The following is a 19,781-nucleotide window of genomic DNA, read 5'->3' on the forward strand; positions in this document are numbered from 1 at the left end:
TAAGAAACAACAAAAGACACAAAATAAGAGAAATTAAAGATCAGAGCACTGAAATCATCAAGAACAACTTGAAGATCAATGAAGAACATAATGCATATATTCGAAAAATGCAAGAACAATAAAAACATGCAATTGACACCAAACTTAAAAATTGATACTAGACTCAAACAAGAAACATAAAATATTTTTTATTTTTATGGTTTTATAGAAATTTTTGTGATTTTTTGAAAATTGAGTGGAGAAGAAAGGGATTCAAAATTTTTAATAAGAGTTCCAGGAATCATTGCAATGCTAGTCTAAGACTCCAGTCCAGGAATTAGACATGGCTTACTAGCCAGCCAAGCTTTCAAAGAAAGCTCCAGTCCAAAACACTAGACATGGCCAATGGCCAGCCAAGCTTTAGCAGATCATTGCTCACAACAGCAAAATTGATAGAAATCAACAAGCTCTTGTGATGATAAGTTGAAACCTCGGTCCAATGAGATTAGACATGGCTTCACAGCCAACCAGACTTCAATAGATCATCATGAAACTCTAGAATTCATTCTTAAAAACTCTGAAGAACAAAATAGAAGTTTTTTTTGTTTTTGAATTATTTTTCAAAAATAAAAAGTAAAAAGCATAAACATAAAATAAAATTACCTAATCTAAGCAACAAGATAAACTGTCAGTTGTCCAAACTCGAACAATCCCCGCCAACGGCGCCAAAAACTTGGTGCACAAAATTGTGATCATTAACAATGGCACCAAAGGACTTGGAGCTCTCAAACGTGAATCACACTTTGTCACAATTCCGCACAACTAACCAGCAAGTGCACTGGGTCGTCCAAGTAATACCTTACGTGAGTAAGGGTCGATCCCACGAAGACTGTCGGCTTGAAGCAAGCTATGGTCATCTTGTAAATCTCAGTCAGGCAGATTCAAATGGTTATGGAGGATTGATAATTAAAGATAAATAAAACATAAAATAAGATAAAGATAGAGATACTTATGTAATTCATTGGTAGGAATTTCAGATAAGCGTATGATGATGCTTTGTTCCTCTTGAACCTCTGCTTTCCTATTGCCTTCTTCCAATCATTCATACTCCTTTCCATGGCAAGCTTTATGTTGGGCATCACCGTTGTCAATGGCTACTTCCCATCCTCTCAGTGAAAATGTTCTACGCACGCTATCACCGCACGGCTAATCATCTGTCGGTTCTCGATCATGTTGGAATAGGATCCATTGATCCTTTTGCGTCTGTCACACGCCCAACAATCGCGAGTTTAAAGCTCATCACAGTCATCCCTTCCCAGATCCTACTCAGAATACCACAGACAAGGTTTAGACGTTCCGGATCTCAGGAATGGCTGCCAATAATTCTAGCCTATACCACAAAGGCTTTAATCTTAGATTAGAAACCCAAGAGATACACATTCAAGCTTGTTTGCATGTAGAACGGAAGTGGTTGTCAGTCACGCGTTCATAGGTGAGAATGGTGATGAGTGTCACATAATCATCACATTCATCATGTTCTTAGGTGCGAATGAATATCTTGGAGAAGAAATAGACTTGAGTTGAATAGAAAAACAATAGTACTTGTATTAATTCATGAAGAACAGCAGAGCTCCATACCTTAATCTATGGTGTGTAGAAACTCCACCGTTGAAAATACATAAGAACAAAAGGTCTAGGTATGGCCAAATGGCCAGCCTCCCAAAGAGGGTTCAATCATCAAAACATGATTCCAAGATGATCAAAAGATGAAAATACAATAGCAAAATGTCCTATTTATAGAAAACTAGTAGCCTAGGATTACAGAAATAGGTAATTAATGCAGAAATCTTCTTCCGGGCCCACTTGGTGTGTGCTTGGGCTGAGCATTGAAGCTTCTATATGTAGAGACTTTTCTTGGAGTTAAACGCCAGCTTTTGTGCCAGTTTGGGCGTTTAACTCCAGCTTTTGTGCCAGTTCTGGCGTTTTGACGCCAGAATTCTTAAGCTGACTTGGAATGCCTGTTTGGGCCATCAAAGCTCAGGCAAAGTATGGACTATTATATATTGCTGGAAATCCCAGGATGTCTACTTTCCAACGCAATTGAGAGCACGCCAATTGGGTATCTGTAGCTCCAGAAAATCCACTTCGAGTGCAGGGAGGTCAGAATCCAACAGCATCTGCAGTCCTTTTTCAGCCTCTGAATAAGATTTTTGCTCAGGTCCCTCAATTTCAGCCAGAAAATACCTGAAATCACAGAAAAATACACAAACTCATAGTAAAGTCCAGAAATGTGATTTTTATTTAAAAACTAATAAAAACATAATAAAAACTAACTAAAATATACTAAAAACATACTAAAAACAATGCCAAAAAGCGTATAAATTATCCGCTCATCAGCCGCCTCTGTGGTTGAACGACTGGCTTAGCATTGTCCTCCAATAGGATCTTGTGCATGCATCTTGCTGGGCTGATGCCCTTAAGATCACTTATGGACCACCCAATAGCTGCCTTGTGTGTTCTTAGCACTTGAAGTAGTGCTTTCTTTTCCTGTGGATTTAAAGCAGAGCTTATGATCACCGAAAAAGTGTCACCTTCTCCCAGAAATGCGTATTTCCGGGATGATGGTAGTGGTTTGAGCTCAAGTTTAGGAGGTTTCTCCTCTTCCTGAGAAAATTTCAGAGGCTCTTTTATTTCCTCTAATTCCTCCAGATCAGGCTGGACATCTTTAAAGATATCTTATAGCTCTGATTCGAGACTCTTAGCCATGTTGATCTCCTCTACCAGGAAGTCAATAATATCAACACGCATGCAGTCTTTTGATGCGTCTGGATGCTTCATTGCCTCAACAGCATTCAGCTTGAACTCGTCCTCATTGACTCTTAAGGTCACCTCCCCTTTTTGGACATCAATGAGGGTTCGTCCAGTTGCTAGGAAGGGTCTTCCTAGAATGAGAGTTGCACTTTTGTGCTCCTCCATTTCCAGCACTACAAAGTCAGTGGGAAAGGCAAATAGCCCAACCTTGACAATCATGTCCTCAATTATGCCTGATGGATATTTAATGGAGCCATCAACAAGTTGAAGACATATCCGGGTTGGTTTGACCTCTTTAGCCAAGCCAAGCTTTCTGATAGTAGATGCAGGGATTAGATTGATACTTGCCCCAAGGTCACATAGAGCTGTCTTGGTACAAGTACCCTCTAATGTGCATGGTATCATAAAGCTTCCGAGATCCTTAAGCTTCTCTGGTAAGCTTGTTAGGATGACTGCACTGCATTCTTCAGTGAGAAAAACTTTTTCTGTTTCTCTCCAATCCTTTTTATGACTTAAGATCTCTTTCATGAACTTAGCATAAGAGGGTATTTGCTCAAGTGCCTCTGCAAATGGAATCTTTATTTCAAGAGTCTTGAGATAGTCTGCAAAGCGGGCAAATTGTTTATCCTATTCCGCTTGGCAGAGTTTCTGAGGATAAGGTATTTTGGCTTTATATTCTTCAACCTTAATTGCTGCAGGTTTATTTCCTACAAAGGCAGGTTGAGAAGCCTTCTTGAGGGAGTTAGTATCAGCACTTGCAGGTGTCTGATCCCTCACTAGCGTTTGAACGCCAGATCTGGACATGGATTGGGCGTTTAACGCCAGATTCCTACCCTTTTCTGGCGTCTGAACGCCAGAACTGGACGTGGATTTGGAGTCTAACGCCAGTTTTTCACCTGTTTCTGGCGTTTGATTGCCAGAACTATTCCTCTCTGGGCTCTTACTGTCCTCAGAGGGATTTTGGATAGCAGGTTGCTCCTCCTCTGTCAGCTGTTCTTTTCTTGGCTTTCTGCTGCTTTGAGTTAAAGTGTTTAGCGTTTTTCCACTTCTTAATTGAACTGCTTGGCACTCCTCTATTATCTATTTTGACAACTGCTGTTTTATCTGATTCAATTGTAATTCCATATACCTGTTAGCAATTCTGGTCTCTTGTAGCATCTCCTTAAATTCTGCTAGCTGCCTTGTTATAGAAGATAGTTGCTGATTGAGTTTAGCAACTTGTTCCTGAGGACTAAAGTCAGTTGACACTTCCTTAGCTTCTTCTTTCATAGAGGACTCATTATTTATGTACAGATGCTGATTTCTAACAACTATATCAATAAGCTCTTGAGCCTCTTCAACAGTCTTTCTCATGTTTATAGATCCACCAGCTGAGTGATCTAGAGATATCTGAGCTTTTTCTGTAAGCCCGTAGTCGAAGATGTCTAACTGCACCTAATCTGAAAATATTTCAGAGGGGCATTTCCTCAGCATCCCTCTGTACCTCTCCCAGGAGTTATAAAGGGATTCATCATCCTCTTGTTTAAAGCCTTGGATGTCCACCCTTAGCTGTGTCATCCTTTTTGGAGGGAAATATTGATTCAGGAATTTGTCTGATAACTGTTTCCATGTTCTTATGCTTGCTGTAGGTTAGTTATTTAACCACCTCTTAGCTTGATCTTTTACAGCAAATGGAAACAGTAATAATCTGTGGACATCCTGATCTACTTCCTTGTCACGTACTGTGTCAGCAATTTGTAAGAACTGTGCTAGAAACTCAGTAGGTTCTTCCTGTGGAAGACCAGAATACTGGCAATTTTGCTGCACCATGACAATGAGCTGAGGATTTAGCTCAAAACTGCTTGCTTTGATGGGAGGTATACAGATACTACTCCCATATGCAGCAGTAATGGGGTTAGCATATGACCCCAGAGTTCCACTTATGTCCATGTTGGAGTAAGGGAGATGATGTGGATAAATATATATATATATATATATATATATATTCAAAATTAAAATAGATAAAAATAAAAAAAATAAAAAAATGAAAAATGAGTGAATATTTTCAGAAAATGGAGAGAGAGAAAGTGTTAGTAAGTTTTGAAAAAGATATGATTTCAAAATTTTAAATGTTGAAACTTCCTCAATAAGGAAACACCAAACTTAAAATTTTTAAATCACAATAATAGAGTAAGAGTAGATTTTCGAAAATTATGAGCAATTAAAGGAAAGGATATATATTCTTTTTGAATTTTAAATTTTATGAGGAAAGAGAAAAACCACAAAATTACACCAAACTTAAAATTTTTAGATCAGGACAACGAAAACAAGCAGGAAAACTTTGAATATCACAATGAATACCAAAAACAACTTTTTTTTTTTGAAAAAATTTTAAGACCACTAAAACACAAAGGACATCAAACTTAAAAATTTTTATACTCTGAACCAAAAAAGAAAAATTTTTCCTAATCTAAGCAACAAAATAGACCGTCAGTTGTCCAAACTCGAACAATCCCCGGCAACGGCGCCAAAAACTTGGTGCACGAATTGTAAATCACACTTTTCACAACTCGTACCACTAACCAGCAAGTGCACTGGGTCGTTGATGAGCGGATAATTTATACGCTTTTTGGCATTGTTTTTAGTATGTTTTTAGTATATTTTAATTAGTTTTTATTATATTTTTATTAGTTTTTAAATAAAAATCACTATTCTAGACTTTACTATGAGTTTGTGTATTTTTCTATGATTTCAGGTATTTTCTGGCTGAAATTGAGGGACCTGAGCAAAAATCTGATTCAGAGGCTGAAAAAGGACTGTAGATGCTGTTGGATTCTGACCTCCCTGCACTCAAAGTGGATTATCTGGAGCTACAGAAGCCCAATTGGCACGCTCTCAATTGCGTTGGAAAGTAGACATCCTGGGCTTTCCAGCAATATATAATAGTTCATACTTTGCCTGAGATTTGATGGCCCAAACAGGCGTTCCAAGTCAGCTAAAGAATTCTGACGTTTAACTCCAAAACTGGCACAAAAGCTAGCGTTTAACTCCAAGAAAAGTCTCTACACATGGAAGCTTCAATGCTCAGCCCAAGCACACACCAAGTGGGCCCGGAAGAAGATTTTTGCATTAATTATTGATTTCTGTAAATCCTAGGCTACTAGTTCTCTATAAATAGGACCTTATACTATTGTATTTTCATCTTTGATAAGTCTTATGCTATCTTAGACACGTTTGGGAGGCTGGCCATTTGGCCATGCCTAGACCTTGTTCTTATGTATTTTCAATGGTGGAGTTTCTACACACCATAGATTAAGGTGTGGAGCTCTGCTGTTCTTCATGAATTAATACATAGTACTACTGTTTTTCTATTCAATTCACGCCTACTTCTTCTCCAAGATATTCATTCGTTCTTCAACTTGATGAATGTGATGATCCGTGACACTCATCATCATTCTCACCTATGAACATGTGCCTGACAACCACCTTTGTTCTACTAGCAATGGCTTGAATACGTATCTCTTGGGTTTCTGATCTAAGCTTGGAACCTTCGTGGTATAGGCTAGAATTATTTGCGGCCATTCCTGAGATCCGGGATGTCTAAACCTTGTCTGTGGTATTCTGAGTAGGATCTGGGAAGGGATGACTGTGACGAGCTTCAAACTCGCGATTGTGGGGCGTGTGACAGACGCAAAAGGATCAATGGATCCTATTCCGACATGATCGAGAACCGACAGATGATTAGCCGTGCGGTGACAGCGCATTTGGAACATTTTCACTGAGAGGACGGGAAGTAGCCATTGACAACGGTGAGGCCCAACATAAAGCTTGCCATGGAAAGGAGTATGAATGATTGGAAGAAGGCAATAGGAAAGCAGAGGTTCAGGGGGAACAAAGCATCTTCATACGCTTATCTGAAATTCCAACCGAAGAATTACATAAGTATCTCTATTTTTATTTTATGTTTTATTTATCTTTTAATTATCAATTCTCCATCACCATCTGAATTAGCTTAACTAAGATTTACAAGGTGACCATAGCTTGCTTCAAGCCGACAGTCTCCGTGGGATCGACCCTTACTCACGTAAGGTATTACTTGGACGATCCAGTGCACTTGCTGGTTAGTTGTGCGGAATTGTGACAAAGTGTGATTCACGTTTAAGAGCTCCAAGTCTTTGGCGCCATTGTTGATGATCACAATTTCGTGTACCAAGTTTTGGCGCCGTTGCCGGGGATTGTTCGAGTTTGGACAACTGACGGTTCATCTTGTTGCTTAGATTAGGTACTTTTCTTTTTACTTTTCAGAATTTTTAAGAATGAATTCTAGAGTTTCAAGGTGATGTTCTTATCATCACAAAAGATGATTGATTCTCATCAATTTAGCTGCTGAATGTAATGTCCTGCTGAAGCTTGGCCAAACATGTCTAATCTTTTTAGACTGAAGCTTTAGACTAACATTGCATGATTCTTGGAATTCTTATTAAAAGTTTTGATTCTCTTTATTTTCTTTTCCATATAAGTTTCGAAAATCACAAAAAAAATTTATAAAACCAGAAAATTAAAAATATTTTATGTTTCTTGTTTGAGTCTAGTATCAATTTTTAATTTTGGTGTCAATTGCATGTTTTTATTCTTCTTGCATTTTTTGAATACATGAATTATGTTCTTCATTAATCTTCAAGTTGTTCTTGATGATTTCATTGCTCTGATCTTTAAATTCTCTTGTTTTTTGTGTTTTGTTGTTTCTCATATGCATCCTCAATTTGTTAGTGTCTCTTATATGAAAATATTTAAGTTTGTGTCTTGCATGCATTGTTTATTTGATCTTAGTTGAAATTTTTATTGTTTCTCATCATTAAAAATCCAAAAATATTTTCAAAATTATGTCTTTTCAAGTCAATAATACAGAGAATTGAAGATTCAGAACATTCAGCAGAGGAATTAAACAGAAAAAGCAAGGCATTCAAAACGCCCAGTGAAGAAGGAAAACTGGCGTTTAACGCCAGCCAGGGTACCTGGCTGGGTGTTTGACGCCCAAAAGGGTAGCATTTTGGGCGTTAAACGCCAGAATGAATGCCATTCTGGGCGTTTAACGCCAGGATGACACTAGAGGGAAGATTTTGTTTTTAATTCAGATTTTTTTCAAATCTTCATAATTTTTCAAAATCAAATCTTTTTCAAATCATATCTTTTCAATCATATCTCTTCAAAATCAATTTCTTTCCATTTTTTTATTTATTACTATTTTCGAAAATCCTTGCTAAAATTAATGATTTACTTCAAAATTTTCAAGTTGTTACTTGCCTATTAAGAAAGGATCAAATTTTAAATTTTAAGAATCATATCTTTTAATTTCTTGTTAGTCAAGTAATCAATTTTAATTTTAAAACTTTCTCTTTTTTTATTTGATTTTCAATCATATCTTTTCAATCACATCTTTTTCAAAATTAATTTTTCAATCATATCTTTTTAATTTCTAATTTCAAAATCTTTTTCAAAAATCACTTTATTTCTTTCCCAATCTTAGTTTTCGAAAATCTCAATCAAAATTTCAAATTTCTTTTTAATTATTTCAAAATCTTTTAATTAATTTTCGAAAATTCTTCCCCTCTTCTCACATCCTTCTAATTAAAGGACTAACACTCCTCCTCAAAGAACAAAGATAAAGGCATACTTTTTCAAGCTGATCCTGAACCTGAAAGGACCTTGAAGAGAAAGCTAAGAGAAGCTAAAGAACAATTCTCTTTAGAGGGCCTAATAGAGCTTTTCAAGGAAGAAGAAACCATGGCAGCCGAAAACAACAATGCCAACAATGCAAGGAAGGTGCTTGGTGACTTTACTGCACCTACTCCCGACTTCTATGGGATAAGCATCTCAATCCCTGCCATTGGATCAAACAACTTTGAGCTTAAGCCTCAATTAGTTTCTCTAATGCAACAGAATTGCAAGTTTCATGGACTTCCATTGGAAGATCCTCATCAGTTCTTAGCTGAATTCTTGCAAATTTGTGACACTGTTAAGACCAATGGGGTTGACCCTGAAGTCTACAGACTTATGCTTTTTCCTTTTGCTGTAAGAGACAGAGCTAGGACATGGTTGGATTCACAACCTAAAGAAAGCCTGAACTCTTGGGAAAAGCTAGTCAATGCCTTCTTGGCAAAGTTCTTTCCACCTCAAAAATTGAGCAAGCTTAGAGTGGAAGTCTAAACCTTCAGACAGAAGGAAGGTGAATCCCTCTATGAAGCTTGGGAAAGATACAAGCAATTGATCAGAAGGTGCCCTTCTGACATGCTTTCAGAATGGAGCATCATAGGTATTTTTTATGATGGTCTGTCTGAACTATCCAAGATGTCATTAGATAGCTCTGCTGGAGGATCTCTTCATCTGAAGAAGACGCCTGCAGAAGCTCAGGAACTCATTGAAATGGTTGCAAATAACCAATTCATGTACACTTCTGAAAGGAATCCTGTGAATAATGGGATAGCTCAGAAGAAAGGAGTTCTTGAGATTGATACTCTGAATGCCATATTGGCTCAGAATAAAATATTGACCCAACAAGTCAATATGATTTCTCAGAGTCTGTCTGAAATGCAAGCAGCAACAGGCAGTACTAAGGAAGCTTCCTCTGAAGAAGAAGCTTATGATCTTGAGAACCTAGCAATGGAAGAGGTGAATTACATGGGAGAACCCTATGGAAACACCTATAATCCTTTATGGAGAAATCATCCAAATCTCTCATGGAAGGATCAACAGAGACCTCAACAAGGTTTCAACAACAATAATGGTGGAAGAAACAGGTTTAGCAATAGCAAGCCTTTTCCATCATCTTCTCAGCAACAGACAGAGAATTCTAAGCAAAGCCACTCTGACTTAGCAACCATTGTCTCTGATCTAATCAAAACCACTCAAAGTTTCATGACTGAAACAAGGTCCTCCATTAGAAATTTGGAGGCACAAGTGGGTCAGCTGAGTAAGAAATTTACTGAACTCCCTCCTAGTACTCTCCCAAGCAACACAGAAGAGAATCCAAAAAGAAAGTGCAAGGCCATAACCACATCTCACATGGCCGAACTTGGAGAGGAGGAAGAGGCAATGATTCCCACTGAAGAAGACCTTAATGGACATCCACTGACCTTCAAGGAGTTCCCTAATGAGGAACCATGGGAATCTGAGGCTCACACTGAGACCATAGAGATTCCATTAAATTTACTTTTGCCATTCATGAGCTCTGATGAGTATTCTTCCTCTGAAGAGGATGAAGATGTCACTGAAGAGCAAGTTGCTAAGTACCTTGGAGCAATCATGAAGCTAAATGCTAAGTTGTTTGGTAATGAAACTTGGGAGGATGAACCTCCATTGCTCATCAAAGAACTGGATGACTTGACTAGGCAGAGATTACCTCTGAAGAGACAAGATCCTGGAAAGTTCTCAATACCTTGTACCATAGGCACCATGACCTTTAAGAAGGCTCTGTGTGACCTAGGGTCAAGCATAAACCTCATGCCTCTCTCTGTAATGGAGAAGCTAGGGATCATTGAGGTACAAGCTGCAAGAATCTCACTGGAGATGGCAGAAAATTCAAAGAAACAGGCTTATGGACTTGTAGAGGATGTCTTAGTAAAGGTTGAAGGTCACTACACCCCTGCTGACTTCATAATCCTAGAGACTGGGAAGTGTATGGATGAATCCATCATCCTTGGCAGACCCTTCCTAGCCACAGCAAAAGCTGTAATTGATGTTGATAGAGGAGAATTGATCATTCAAGTGAATGAAGACTCCCTTGTGTTTAAAGCTCAAGGATATCCCTCTGTCACCATGGAGAGGAAGCATGAAGAGCTTCTCTCAATACAGAGTCAAACAGAGCCCCACAGTCAAACTCTAAGTTTGGTGTTGGGAGGCCACAACCAAACTTTAAGTTTGGTGTTGAACCCCCACATTCAAACTCTAAGTTTAGTGTTGGGAGGTTCCAAACATTTCTCTAAACATCTGTGAGGCTCCATGAGAGCCACTGTCAAGCTATTGACATTAAAGAAGCGCTTGTTAGGAGGCAACCCAATCTTTACTTATCTATGTTAAATTTCTATTTTCTTTTTTTATTTTATATTTTCTGTAGGTTGATGATCATGTGAAGTCACAAAAACAATTGAAAAAGCAAAAACAGAATGAAAAACAGAACACCCTGGAGGAAAAACTTACTGGCGTTTAAACGCCAGTAAGGGTAGCAGAATGGGCGTTAAATGCCTAGTCTGGCACCATTCTGGGCGTTTAACGCCAGAAATGGGCACCAGACTGGCGTTTAACGCCAGGAATGGGCAAGAAGCTGGCGTTAAATGCTAGAAATGGGCAGCAGCCTGGCGTTTAACGCCAGGATTGGCAACAAGGGGCGTTTTATACGCCACATGGTGCAGGGATGAGAAATCCTTGACACCTCAGGATCTGTGGACCCCACAGGATCCCCACCTACCCCACCTCTCTCTCTCTTCTTCACCCATTCACCAATCACCTCAATACCTCTTTCCCAAAAATCCCTCACCTATCAAATCCCACCATTCTCTTCACCACTCACATCCATCCTTCATAAAACCCCACCTACCTCACCATTCAAATTCAAACCACTTTCCCACCCAAACCCACCCATAATGGCCGAACCATACCCCCCCTCTCCACTCCTATATAAACCCATCTTCACTCCTTCATTTTCACACAACCTAAACACTACTTCTCCCCCTTGGCCGAAACACAGAGCCCCCTCCATCTCCTCTATTTCTTCTTCTTCTACTCTCTTCTTTCTTCTTTTACTCGAGGACGAGCAACCTTCTAAGTTTGGTGTGGTAAAAGCTAAAGCTTTTTTGTTTTTCCATAACCATTAATGGCGCCAAAGGCCGGAGAAACCTCTAGAAAGAGGAAAAGGAAGGCAAAAGCTTCCACCTCTGAGTCATTGGAGATGGAGAGATTCCTCTCAAGGGTGCATCAAGACCACTTCTATGAAGTTGTGGCCAAGAAGAAGGTGATCCCCGAGGTCCCTTTTAAGCTCAAAAAGGGCGAATATCCAGAGATCCGACATGAGATCCGAAGAAGAGGTTGGGAAGTTCTCACCAACCCCATTCAACAAGTCGGAATCTTAATGGTTCAAGAGTTCTATGCCAATGCATGGATCACCAAGAACCATGATCAAAGTGTGAACCTGGACCCTAAGAATTGGCTTACAATGGTCCGAGGGAAATACTTAGACTTTAGTCCGAAAAATGTAAGGTTGGCATTCAATTTGCCTATGATGCAAGGAGATGCACACCCATACACTAGAAGGGTCAACTTTGATCAAAGGTTGGACCAAGTCCTCATGGACATATGTGAAGAGGGCGCTCAATGGAAGAGTGATTCAAGAGGAAAGCTGGTTCAACTAAGAAGGCATGACCTCAAGCCCGTGGCTAGGGGATGGTTGGAGTTCATCCAACGCTCAATCATTCCTACTAGCAACCAATCCAAAGTTACTATAGACCGGGCTATCATGATTCATAGCATCATGATTAGAGAGGAAGTAGAAGTTCATGAGGTTATATCCCAAGAAGTCTACAAGGTGGCAGACAAGTCCTCCACTGTGGCAAGGTTAGCCTTCCCTCACCTCATTTGTCACCTCTGCAATTCAGATGGAATTGACATAGAGGAAGACATCCTCATTGATGAGGACAAGCCCATCACTAAGAAAAGGATGGAGCAAACAAGAGATCCCACTCATGGACAAGAGCATGAGGAATTTCCTCATCATGAAATCCCTGAGATGCCTCAAGGGATGCATTTTCCTCCACAAAACTATTGGGAGCAAATCAACACCTCCCTAGGAGAATTAAGTTCCAACATGGGACAACTAAGGGTGGAGCACCAAGAGCATTCCATCCTCCTCCATGAAATTAGAGAAGACCAAAGAACCATGAGAGAGGAGCAACAAAGGCAAGGAAGAGACATTGAGGAGCTCAAGCACTCCATAAGATCTTCAAGAGGAAGAACAAGCTGCCATCACTAAGGTGGACCCGTTCTTTAATTTCCTTGTACTTTATTTCCTGTTTTTTGAATTTTTATGCTTATGTTTATCTATGTTTGTTTATTACATGATCATTAGTGTCTAAGTGTCTATGCCTTAAAGCTATGAAAAATGAATCCATCACCTTTCTTAAATGAAAAATGTTTTCAATTGAAAAAAAAAAGAAGTGCATGAATTTCAAATTTTAAAACTGTTTAATTATTTTGATGTGGTGGCAATACTATTATTTTTCTGAATGAATGCTTGAACAGTGCATATTTTTGAATTTGATTGTTTATGAATGTTAAAATTGTTGGCTCTTGAAAGAATGATGGGAAAAGGAGAAATGTTATCTGATGATCTGAAAAATCATAAAATTGATTCTTGAAGCAAGAAAAAGTAGTGAAAAGCTTGCAGGAAAAAAAAGAAAAAAAAAGAGGCAAAAAAAAAAAAGAGAAAAGAAAAAGAAAAGCAAGCAGAAAAAGCCAATACCCCTTTAAACCAAAAGGCAAGGGTGATAAAAAGGATCCAAGGCTTTGAGCATCAGTGGATAGGAGGGCCCACAGGAATAAAATCCTGGCCTAAGCGGCTAAACCAAGCTGTCCCTAACCATGTGCTTGTGGCGTGAAGGGGTCAAGTGAAAACTTGAGACTGAGCGGTTAAAGTCGAGGTCTAAAGCAAAAAGAAGAGTGTGCTTAAGAACCCTGGACACCTCTAATTGGGGACTCTAGCAAAGCTGAGTCACAATCTGAAAAGGTTCACCCAGTTATGTGTCTGTGGCATTTATGTATCTGGTGGTAATACTGGAAAACAAAGTACTTAGGGCCACGGCCAAGACTCATAAAGCAGCTGTGTTCAAGAATCAACATACTTAACTAGGAAAATCAATAACACTATCTGGATTCTGAGTTCCTATAGATGCCAATCATTCTGAACTTCAAGGAATAAAGTGAGATGCCAAAACTGTTCAGAAGCAAAAAGCTAAAAGCCCCGCTCATCTAATTAATACTGATCTTCATAGATGTTTTTGGAATTCATTATATATTCTCTTCTTTTTATCCTATTTGATTTTCAGTTGCTTGGGGACAAGCAACAATTTAAGTTTGGTGTTGTGATGAGCAGATAATTTATACGCTTTTTGGCATTGTTTTTAGTATGTTTTTAGTATATTTTAATTAGTTTTTATTATATTTTTATTAGTTTTTAAATAAAAATCACTCTTCTGGACTTTACTATGAGTTTGTGTGTTTTTCTGTGATTTCAGGTATTTTCTGGCTGAAATTGAGGGACCTGAGCAAAAATCTGATTCAGAGGCTGAAAAAGGACTGCAGATGCTGTTGGATTCTGACCTCCCTGCACTCAAAGTGGCTTTTCTAGAGCTACAGAAGCTCAATTGGCGCGCTCTCAATTGCGTTGGAAAGTAGACATCCTGGGCTTTCCAGCAATATATAATAGTCTATACTTTTCCCGAGATTTGATGGCCCAAATAGGCGTTTTAAGTCAGCTCAAGAATTTTGGCGTTTAACTCCAAAACTGGCACAAAAGCTGGAGTTAAACGCCCAAACTGGCACAAAAGCTGGCGTTTAACTCCAAGAAAATTCTCTACACATGGAAGCTTCAATGCTCAGCCCAAGAACACACCAAGTGGGCCTGGAAGAAGATTTTTGCATTAATTACTGATTTCTGTAAACCCTAGGCTACTAGTTCTCTATAAATAGGACCTTATACTATTGTATTTTCATCTTTGATAAGTCTTATGCTATCTTAGACACGTTTGGGAGGCTGGCCATTTGGCCATGCCTAGACCTTGTTTTTATGTATTTTCAACGGTGGAGTTTCTACACACCATAGATTAAGGTGTGGAGCTCTGCTGTTCTTCATGAATTAATACAAAGTACTACTGTTTTTCTATTCAATTCACGCCTACTTCTTCTCCAAGATATTCATTCGTTCTTCAACTTGATGAATGTGATGATCTGTGACACTCATCATCATTCTCACCTATGAACATGTACCTGACAACCACCTCTGTTCTACTAGCAATGGCTTGAATGCGTATCTCTTGGGTTTCTGATCTAAGATTGGAACCTTCGTGGTATAGGCTAGAATTATTGGCGGCCATTCCTGAGATCCGGAACGTCTAAACCTTGTCTATGGTATTCTGAGTAGGATCTGGGAAGGGATGACTGTGACGAGCTTCAAACTCGCGATTGTGGGGCGTGTGACAGACGCAAAAGGATCAATGGATCCTATTCCGACATGATCGAGAACCGACAGATGATTAGCCATGTGGTGACAACGCATTTGGAACATTTTCACTGAGAGGAAGGGAAGTAGCCATTGACAACGGTGAGGCCCAACATAAAGCTTGCCATGGAAAGGAGTATGAATGATTGGAAGAAGGCAATAGGAAAGCAGAGGTTCAGGGGGAACAAAGCATCTTCATACGCTTATCTGAAATTCCAACCGAAGAATTACATAAGTATCTCTATCTTTATTTTATGTTTTATTTATCTTTTAATTATCAATTCTCCATCACCATCTGAATTATCCTGACTAAGATTTACAAGGTGACCATAGCTTGCTTCAAGCCGACAGTCTCCGTGGGATCGACCTTTACTCACGTAAGGTATTACTTGGACGACCCAGTGCACTTGCTGGTTAGTTGTGTGGAATTGTGACAAAGTGTGATTCACGTTTAAGAGCTCCAAGTCTTTGGCGCCATGGTTGATGATCACAATTTCGTGCACCAGTCGTCCAAGTAATACCTTACGTAGTAAGGGTCGATCCCATGGAGATTGTCGGCTTGAAGCAAGCTATGGTTATTTTGTAATCCTTAGTCAGGAAATCAATGATAAGAGTGATTATATTTATGAAGAGTAAATAGCATAAATTAAATAATACTTGTTATGCAGTAATGGAGAACATATTGAGGATTTGGAGATACTCTGTCTTTCAAATCTCTGCTTTCCTACGGTCTTTTTCTTCACGCACGCAAGGCTCCTTCCATGGCAAGCTGTATGTTAGTGGATCACCGTTGTCAATGGCTACCATCCTTTTGCGTCTGTCACTTCACCCAGCACTCGTGAGTTTGAAGCTCGTCACAGTCATCCCATCCCAGATCCTACTCGAAATACCACAGACAAGGTTTATACTTTCCGGATCTCAGGAATGGCCGCCAATAATCCTAGCCTATACCATGAAGACTCTAATCATGAACCAAGAGGCTAAGAGATACACACTCAATCTAAGGTAGAACGGAAGTGATTGTCAGGCACGCGTTCATAGGTTGAGAATGGTGATGAGTGTCACGGATCATCACATTCATCACGGTTAAGTACAAGCGAGTATCTTAGAATAGAAACAAGATTGATTGAATAGAAAACAGAAGTAATTGCATTAATTCATCGAGACACAGCAGAGCTCCTCACCCCCAACCATGGGGTTTAGAGACTCATGCCGTCAGAAATACAATATGAAACGTGTAAAAATGTCATGAGAGATGCATAGTAAGTCTCTAAAAGTAGTATTTATACTAAACTAGTAGCTAGAGTTTACAGAAAATGAGTAAACTAAGATGGATAGTGCAGAAATCCACTTCTGGGGCCCACTTAGTGTGTGTTTGGGATGAGCATTGAGCTTTACACGTGTAGAGGCTTCTCTTGGAGTTAAATGCCAGGTTGCAGCTTGTTTGTGGCATTTAACTCTGGTTTGTAACCTGTTTTTGGCGCTTAACTTCAGAATAGGGCAGGAAGTTGGCGTTTAAACGCCAGTTTGCGTCATCAAAACTCGGGAAAAGTATGGACTATTATATATTGATAGAAAGCCCTGGATGTCTACTTTCCAAAGCAATTGAGAGCGCTCCAATTGGGTTTCTGTAGCTCGAAAAAATCCATTTCTCGTGAAGCAGGGTTAGAATCCAACAGCATCTGCAGTCCTTTTTCAGCCTCTGAATCAGATTTTTGCTCAGATCCCTCAACTTCAGCCAGAAAATACTTGAAATCACAGAAAAATACACAAACTCATAGTAAAGTCCAAAAATGTCATTTTTTCATAAAAACTAATAAAACTATACTGAAAAGTAGCTAAATCCTACTAAAACTATATAAAAATACCCCCAAAAAGCGTATAAAATATCTGCTCATCACTAAACGCAATAAAACTCTTCGAAAGCTTCTTCATCCGTCTCCTAAAAAGATAAAGTTGTAGGGGTGGTGAGAACCTAACCACACGATCTCACCATGGAGTTTACAGAATTGTCATAAGATATTCAATAAGAAAACTGTTTTCAAGCTCAGTGATTATCGTTGCCTTATGAATCTTTTGAAAATTGATGGTTTAATCATCCAAAAATTCAAAACCTTTTTAAAAGAAACCAGTTAACTATGCAAATCCAAAACCTTTCATTTCGTATAAGAAAAATCTTAAAAATTTCCTAGACTATATGAATAACCAACCTGTTCCAAGCATAGGTTCATTAAGTCTATGCTAAACCAGCTTAATTTTTCATACTTAACTAAACCTCAATCAGGAACCAATCACGACCTCATGCCCATTCACGCAATCAATCAGTACTTATCATCAATTTAGCACCAAAACTCTATCTCAAAAGTACCACAAAGAAAACACAGGCATAGATAGCAGTTACAGCAAGTAGCTTAGATAGCAGTTAATATCAGTTAAACAATTAGGCAAACCAAAACAAATTCAAACTCAACCAAATCATGCAAATGCATATGATGCATGTCTCCCTATGGCTAATGAGCTCATTTTACGGTTATATAGCCAAACCCGACATGTCTAGTAGCTAATTCGGACACTGTCTCTCTGTTGCACATTAATATCATTAGAGGGAATACGTGTACTGTCACCATTAGAGAGATTATGTACCCTGTCACCATTAGAGGGATTATGTGCCCTGTCACCATTAGAGGAAATAGGTGCCCTGTCACCCTTACAACTAGAGAGAAAACACAAACATACTTATCATCAATCATCCTCAATCATGTCTAATTTATCATATTCATTCAATTTCATAATAGACTCAGTTTTCTTCATTCTTCTTTCTCATCTCTTTCCCAGAGCAAGTGGGCGACACTACTACCTCTTACCCGGGGTCTCAACTCTTAATCAAATTCAATTTTATTTTCAAATCAATTTCTCAATATCATTAAATTCATTCAAAAATTATACTTTTAAATCATAATCTCATCATTCTTCATTCAAATTCAATAATCATCATTCCTCCTATTCCGTTCATTAATAATTTAAACTCAAAACATAATCTTTTTCTTAATAATTCAGAAACAAATCATATAATTCTTAAATCTTAATCTTTCTAAATAACCACTTTAAACGAAGTCTCCAATTTTTATAAAAATTTGGACAGCATCTTCTCTAAAATTTGGACTTTGCAATCCTGACAGGTCCCATCAAAACCACATTTTCCAACCCATTCTCAACCAGCTTCAATATCAAACAATTATCAAATATCCAATTCTTTCTAATTTTAAACCAATTTTGATATCTGATCAGGTTTGATGTCAAACCATTTCAAAATCAATTTATTTCCAATAAATCAAACTCATTTTCAAATCTCAACCATTTTTCAAAATCCAACCAATCCCAATAACAAATCTTTTTTTTTTCAAAATCAACTAGCTCTAATATTGAATCATTTATAAAATCAACCAATTCAAAATCAAACCGCTTCCAAAATCAAATCATTTTTAACGCTGATCCATTTTCATTATCAAATTAATTCCAACACGAAGAAAAATCACTTTTCATAATATTTAACCAAGTAACTTTACAAATCAATTTCTTATCCACAACCGCACACCACTCAAGCAATCAGTAATTCAATTCAGCAAACAACCACATCCATAAGACATACATAATCACAGAAATATATTTTTCACATCAAAATCTATTTATAACAATTCCATAATATAAAATAAACTTTAAGAAAACCTCTACCTCAACTCGTCGAAACTCACAAAACCAAAACACGTCAAAAACACCTTTTTCCTCGCAGCCCACGGCAATCACAGCTTTGGACCATTTCCGAATCAACAACAGCGACTTCAAACACGACGTGCAAGCACTGATATTCAACCCTATGGCAAATAACACCGCAAACCTTAGCCACATATAACAGAAACTAATATATCAAGGATTACGAAAAGAAATTACTTACTGCACTTAGAAAGTAACAAAGAAACAAAACGGCAGCAGCTTCGGTGATGATGGAAAACCTTAGCGGCAACGGCGGTGGACCCCAACGACAGAATGGCGGCAAGAAATAGCAACATTAGCGGTAGCTTCGCGGTGACTACGCTCCACGTGACCCTCTCTCTCGTCCTCCCCTACAGCAACGACATCAGAGGAAACATTGGCAGCAGCGGCGACGGGACTCCCTCTGGCGGCAATTCTCGCAACAGCTTCGTTCGTCACTTCTCCTCTCTCTCTCAGCTTCGGTCACTCTCGCTTCCTCTGGTGTGCTTGCTCTCTCCCTCTGCGAATAGCGATGGCAACGGCTTGGAGTGGCAACACGGCGCAACGGCAGCAGCGCAACGGGCTTGATGGAAGGCAGAACGGCGATACTTCCTCTCTCCCAGCTCGGCAACGATGATGACGATTCCTTATAGTGGTTGCTGCGCGAGCATCTTTCCTATCTTTTCCTAGTGAATTTGCATGTAATTTGTTGAGTTTAATCAAGAATTAATTATCTTTTAGCCACTATGGATGCTACTTTGAGCTTTGTGCACTTCTGTTTATTTTAGGTAGCATTCGGATGAATTTGATGGAGTTTTTGCAGAGAAAGAGAAGAAACCAAGGAGCTGACCAGCGAGGAGTGACGCGTGCGCATGCCTGATGCGTACGCGTGATTCGGAGCTGTCCATAGCGACGCGTGCGCGTACCTGACGCGTACGCGTTACACGCAAAGAAGATCATCGACGCGTACGCATGACCTGCGCCACATGCAGAATTC

The 19,781-nt window shown here is 39.0% G+C and overlaps 1 non-coding gene across 1 annotated transcript; it reads right to left on the reverse strand.

Annotated features, from left to right (window-relative positions):
* Positions 1 to 8,955: 8,955 nt before the first annotated feature.
* LOC112774859 (small nucleolar RNA R71) lies at positions 8,956 to 9,063 on the reverse strand. The gene has a single exon (XR_003189317.1). It is a non-coding gene; the product is annotated as a small nucleolar RNA R71 (small nucleolar RNA).
* Positions 9,064 to 19,781: the final 10,718 nt, after the last annotated feature.

Source organism: Arachis hypogaea, chromosome 18, assembly GCF_003086295.3.
Source record: "Arachis hypogaea cultivar Tifrunner chromosome 18, arahy.Tifrunner.gnm2.J5K5, whole genome shotgun sequence".
Taxonomy (NCBI): Eukaryota; Viridiplantae; Streptophyta; class Magnoliopsida; order Fabales; family Fabaceae; genus Arachis; species Arachis hypogaea.